This window comes from Eumetopias jubatus, unplaced genomic scaffold (genome assembly GCF_037043125.1).
Source record: "Eumetopias jubatus isolate StellerSeaLion01/CBP00866 unplaced genomic scaffold, mEumJub1_p1.0 scaffold_8, whole genome shotgun sequence".
NCBI lineage: Eukaryota > Metazoa > Chordata > Mammalia > Carnivora > Otariidae > Eumetopias > Eumetopias jubatus.
The window spans coordinates 96,055,017-96,061,504 of record NW_028274814.1 but is presented as its reverse complement, the minus strand read 5'-3'; the positions used below and the strand labels follow the sequence as shown (position 1 = coordinate 96,061,504).

The following is a 6,488-nucleotide window of genomic DNA, read 5'->3' as shown; positions in this document are numbered from 1 at the left end:
CTGCCTACTCCAGCATGTGCACTCTCTCTCTCGTCCTTAAAAAAAAAAAAAAAAAAAAAAAAGATGAACTCAAAGAGAGCCACAGTAAGACACATTACAGATCTTCCTCAACTTATGATAGGGTTACATCCTAATAAACTCATTGTAAATTCAAAATATTGTAAGCCAAAAATGCATATAATACACCTAACCTACCAACATCATAGTTTAAACTAGCCTACCTTATGTGGTCAGAACACTTATATTAGTCTACAGTTGGGCAAAATCATCTAACACAAAACCTATTTTATAATAAAATGTTGAATATCTCAGGTAACTTACTTAATACTGTACTAAAAATGAAGAACAAAATGGTTGCATGGGTACAGAATGCTGTATCAGTTCTTTATCCCTGCAATTGCATGACTGACTGAGAGCTACAGTTCACTGTCACAGCCCAGCATCATGAGAGAGTATTGTATTGCATTATCACTAGCCTGGGAAAAGATCAAGACTCAAAATTTGAAGTACAGATTCACAACATTGTAAATGCATATTGCGTATTCAATAGAAATGTATATTGCTTTCACACCATTGTAAGTTGAACCATTGTAAGCCAAGACCATCTATATAATTAAAGTGTCTAAAGTTAAAGACAGGGGAAGAATATTAAGGGCCGCAAGAGAAAAACAACTTACGGGTACCCATATCCGTACCATATCATATCATACCACACCCAAAAATCAACAGATTTTTCAGCACAAACTTTGCTGAAAAGGCCACAGGGGAATGACACAATATATTCAAAGTGCTGAAAGAAAAAAAGAAAACTTACAAGCAATAAAATTCTACCCAGAAGCGGCGGGGGAAATGGCGGACGGGAAAGCGGGAGAGGAGAAGGCTGAGAAACCGTAGTGAGCTGGAGCCGCCAGAGTAATGGAGGGGAAAGTTCCAGTCGCAGCGCTGAGAAGTGATCAGCTGAAGAAGAAGCTGCAGACCTCCCAACAAAGCCTACAAAGATCTCCACGTTTGGATTTACCATAGGTAGACGACAAAGAAAGCCTCAGCCATATCCATCAAACTTGGATCAAGTAAGCCTAAAGAAACTGTTCCAACGCTTGCTCCAAAAACCCTTTCAGTAGCAGCAGCTTTTAATGAAGATGAAGATAGTGAGCCAGAGGAGATGCCTCCAGAAGCAAAGATGAGGATGAAGAATATTGGAAGGGATACACCAACATCAGCAGGACCAAACTCCTTCAATAAAGGAAAGCATGGTTTTTCTGATAACCAGAAGCTATGGGAGCGAAATATAAAATCTCATCTTGGAAATGTCCATGACCAAGACAGTTAAATGATGTGTTTTGAAATTGGGGTGTGGGGTGAGTGTAAAGTTAAAAGGAACAGTTTCCTTTTTTAAAGAATGGTATAAGACTATCTTTGGAGCTGCCTTTTTTTTTTTTAAGATTGAGTGGTACACTAATAAATGAGAGTTTGAAATTAAAAACAAACAAACAAAAAAACTCTACCCAGAAAAGTTATCATGCAGAATTGAAGGAGAGATAAAGAGTTTTCTGGGTAAACAAAAGCTAAAAGAGTTTATCACCACTATATTAGTCTTACAAGAAATGTTAAAGGGATCTCTTTAAGCTGAAAAGAAAAGGTGCTAATTAGTAACAAGAACACATATGAAAGAAGAAATCCCACTGGAAAAGTAAACATATAATAAAGGTACTGGATTAATTACTTATAAAGCTAGTCTAAAGGTTAAAAGACAAAAGTAATAAAAATAACTATGATCAAAATAACTAGTTAAGGCATACACAAAATAAAAAGATGTAAAGTGTTAAATCAAAAACATAAAACATGCATGTATGTGTGGAGAATAAAAATGTTGAGCTTTAGAAAAAGTTCAAATTTAAGTTATTATCAACTCAAAATAGACTGTTTTAAGTTGTTATAGTAACCTCATAGTAACCACAAAGCAAAAATCTATAGGAAATACACAAAAGAGAAAGAGAAAGAAATATGAGCATACCACTAAAGAAGGTCATCAATTTACAAAGGAAGATAGCAAGAGAAAAAGGAAACAGAGAGGAACTACAAAAACAATTGAGAGAATGGCGATAAGCACATATCTATTGATAATAACTTAAATGTAAGTGGATTAAATTCTCCAATCAAAAGACATAGAGTGGCTGATAATAATACCCATTTATATGCAGCCTACAAGGACACACTTTAAATATAAAGACACAAACAGACTGAAAGTAAAGGGATGGAAAAAGATACTTCATGCAAATGGAAACCAAAAGAAAGCTGAGTAGCTACATTTATTTTAGACAAGATAGACATTAAAACAAAGACTGTAATAAGAGACAAAGAAGGGCATTATATAATGATAGAAGACTGAATCTAACAAGAATATATGAGTTGTAAATATTTATGTATCCAACATAAAAGCACCTAAATATATAAAGCAAATATTAACAGACCTGAAGGAGAAATAGACAGGGCTACGATAATAGTAGGGCACTTTAATACCCTACTTGAATCAATACATAGATTATCCAGACAGAAATTTAAAAAGGAAACATCAACCTTAAACAACATATTAGACCAGATAAACTTAACAGGTTATTATGGGACATTCCACCCAAAAGCAGCAGAATACAGATTTGTTTTTCAAGTGCGCTAGAACATTTTCCAAGATAGATAAAATGTTAGGCCACAAAATAAGTCTTAATAAGTTTAAGAGGATTGAAATAATATCAAGCATCTTTTCTGACCACAAGAGTATGAAACTAGAAATTAATTATATAAAGAAAACTGGAAAATTCACAAATATTTGCAGATTAAACATGCTACTGAACAACTAAAAGGTCAAAGAAGTAATCAAAAGAGAAATCAAAATATACCTTGAGATGAACGAAAATGTAAAGGTAACATACTAAAATTTATGGGATGCAACAAAAGCAGTTCTAAGAGGGAAGTTCATAGCAATGCTCATCTCAAGAATCAAGAAAGTCTCAATAAAAAACTTCTTTACCCCTCAAAGAGCTAGAAAAAGAAGAACAAATAAAGCCCAAAGTTACTAGAAGGAAGGAAATAACAAGGATCAAAGCAGAGACAAATGAAATAGAGAAAAAAGATAATAGAAAAGATCCAGCGGTGGTTCTTTGAAAAGATAAATTAAACTGACAAACCTTTAGCCAGATTCATCAAGAAAAATAAAAGGAATCAAATAAATAAAATCTGAAATGAAAGAGGAGTTAAGTTGATGCCACAGAAATACAAAGATTCATAAGATATTACTATGAATAATTGTATGCCAAAAAATTGGACAACTTCTAGAAGTTTCTAAAATTCAGTCAGCTAGGAAACTAACAAATTTCAAAAAAATGATTTTATTAATAAACATTTGTGTAGCTAAAGACAACACATTATTTATTGCAAAAATATAAAGCTTTTCAAAAGATTAATATTTCAGAAGAATAAATATGGTAGCTTCCAATTACAAATAAAACATAGTTTTATTTGCTAAATGTATATGAACTTTTTGGATTATTTTTTAAACAATCATCTGAGATACATAATATTCTAACATTAAAATGGATAATCAATTATCTCACAAATTATTCCCTACACATACTGCTTATTAGCATTTTGGACAGATAAGTCAAGATAGATTAGGACCATGATAACTTCTAAGTCTTGGTTCTCCAAATGATGTAAGCCAGTCATCCCCTCTGACAACTGATTTTTTTTCTTTATGTAACACCTTGACTCTTCCTTTTTTTTTTTCCATTTGCTTGAAAGAATTTGGGATCAGGGGCACCTGGGTGGCTCAGTCAGTTAGCACCTGCTTCAGCTCAGGTCATGATCCCAGGATTTTGGGACTGAACTCTGCATTGGGCTCCCTAATCTGTGGGGGGCCTGCCACTCCCCCTGCTTGTGCTCTCTCTCTCTGTCAAATAAATAAATAAAATCTTAAAAAAAAAAAAGAATTTGGGATCAGAATGAGAGGCACTGATCATTATTGATAATTTAAAAATCGAATGTCAATATTGAATGAAGCAAACCAAGTATAGACATCAGCTACATTAACCGAAGGTGGTTGAGTATGCAATTATTTGATCCAGAACATACTCTCTATCTCTGCTGATCATTCATTGCTATGAGTAACTATCTGAATAACTCTGGATGGCATTCTTGAGAGACTGCCTCAAGGATGCCTGTGATTGTCTACATCCATTTATAAAATATTTATGGACTAGACAAAAGCACTTGAGAAGATGCTCAACATCATTAGCTGCTTGAGAAATGCAAATTAAAACAACAATTAGACACCACATTTACTAGTATGGCTAACATAAAATGACAAGCAAAAAAAAAATGACAAACAATAATAAGCATTAGTGAGGATATGGAGGAATTAGAACTCTTATTCATTGGTGGGATTGTAAAATGGCTCAACCACTTTGCAAAAACAGTTTGGCAGTTCTTCAAAATGTTACACATAGAGTTACCATATGACCCAGAAATTCCACCTCTTGACATATACCTATGAGGGTGGAGAACATATGTTCACACAAAATCTTACAAATGATTGTTCACGGCAGCATTTTCATGACAGCCAAAAAGTGGAAACAACCCAAATGTCCATCACCTGATGAATGGATGAACAAAATGTAATAGATTCATATGATGGAATATTATTCAGCCATAAAAAGGAATGAAGTGCTGATATAGAGGCTACAATGTGGATGAAACTTGAAAATAGTATGCTAAGTAAAAGAAACCAATGCAAGAAAAGGCTACACATTATATGATTACATTTATATAAATGTCCAGAATAGGCAAATCTATAGAGATACAAAATAGATTAGTGGTTAGGACGCCTGGTTGGCTCAGTTAAGCTTCTGCCTTCTGCTCAGGTCATGATCTCAGGGTCCTGGGATCGAGTCCCACATTGGGCTCCCTGCTTGGCGGGAAGCCTGCTTCTCCCTCTCCTGCTCCCTCTGCTTGTGTTCCCTCTCTCGCTGTGTCTCTCTCTGTCAAATAAATAAAATCTTTAAAAAAAAAAAAGATTAGTGGCTTCTAGGGGTTGAGGGGAGGAAAGAATTGCTAATGGGTGAAGAAGTTTTTGAGATGATAAAAATGTTATAAAATTATATAGTGGTGATGGTTACACAACTCTGTGATTATAGTAAAAACAAATTGTATACTTTAAAAGGGTGAATTTTATGTTATGTGAATTATTTCTCAATAATGCTGTTATAAAAAAATATTTATTGACTACCCATTCTTTGCTGGAAACTCTCTAAGTGCTGGGAATAATGTAGTGAAGACACTGAAGACCTGACTCTCAAAATAGATGTGTCTGCTGAATCTAAGTTTGTGTCCCTAACAGACTGCACATAGTAAGGGAAATTTTGGCAGAATACTTTTCCCCCATAGTAATTTTCACTTTACCCTTCTCTGTAGCCTTTTCCACTAAGAATATATAAGAAAGAAACTGTCAAAGAAGTAAAAGAGGAAAATGCACTGTCACAGGTTACAAGAATTTCAAGAAGGTAAGAATGAACAAAATTATCAGATGTTTCAGAGAGGTCAAGAAACATACCCCTTGGATTTGGCAATTAGGAGGTCTATGGTAATCTCCTAGTACTGTTTCAGTGGAATAGCAAGGGGAGAACAATTTTGTAATTGTTGCACATAGTACAGTGCCTGAGACATAGTAATTGCTAAAGACAATATTTGTCAGATTGAGAGTAAGTGTGCTGTGAGAAAATAAAGAGTATACTTACCTGAAGTCCTCATGAGTAGGGAAAATAGATAATGGGTGGATTTGAGGGAATATGAGTTAAAGGAATTAATTTTTAGTGTAAGAAAAATAGTCTGAGAACACGTTGCTAGTAGGGAACAAAAGTTTGTATGCAGTAGAAAGAGAAAAGGCAGCAAGGTGTGGAATAGGTGAGAGGGTTCCTCTGAGATTAACTTAAGTCTTTGTAGCTACAGGTTTATGTGCAGGGGTGGGCAAAAGTTTAGGGAAATAATATCTGATGGCTTCAAGTTTATTAATCAGGAAGTGAAATCATCTTCATAAAAGTGAGGGTGAATAGTAGGGAACCAAGAAGAGGGCTTGAAAAGAGCAATGAAGATTTGGAAACAATAGTAAAGAGTAGAAATATAAACTTGCCAAGCACAATATAAACTTGCCATAAAAGGATTGCCAGGGCATGGTGAAGTTTCAAAATCCTTAAGATTTTGAAGTTTTCTTGGACATACTTTCTTTAAATGTCTTCCAAGAGCTATTTAACTTCGGGGTGCATGGGTGGCTCAGTCGGTTGGGGGCTGCCTTCAGCTCAGGTCATGATCCCGGAGTCCCAGGATCAAGCCCCACATCAGGCTCTCTGCTCAGCTCACCCCACTTGTGCTTGTGCTCTCTGTCTCTCTCTCAAATAAATAAATAAAATCTTAAAAAAAAAAGAGTTATTTAACTTCAAGGA

The 6,488-nt window shown here is 34.8% G+C and overlaps 1 pseudogene; it reads left to right on the top strand.

Moving 5' to 3' along the window:
* The first annotated feature begins 846 nt into the window (after positions 1–846).
* Positions 847–1,415, top strand: LOC114215049 (PEST proteolytic signal-containing nuclear protein pseudogene; annotated as a pseudogene).
* The last annotated feature ends 5,073 nt before the right edge of the window (positions 1,416–6,488 follow it).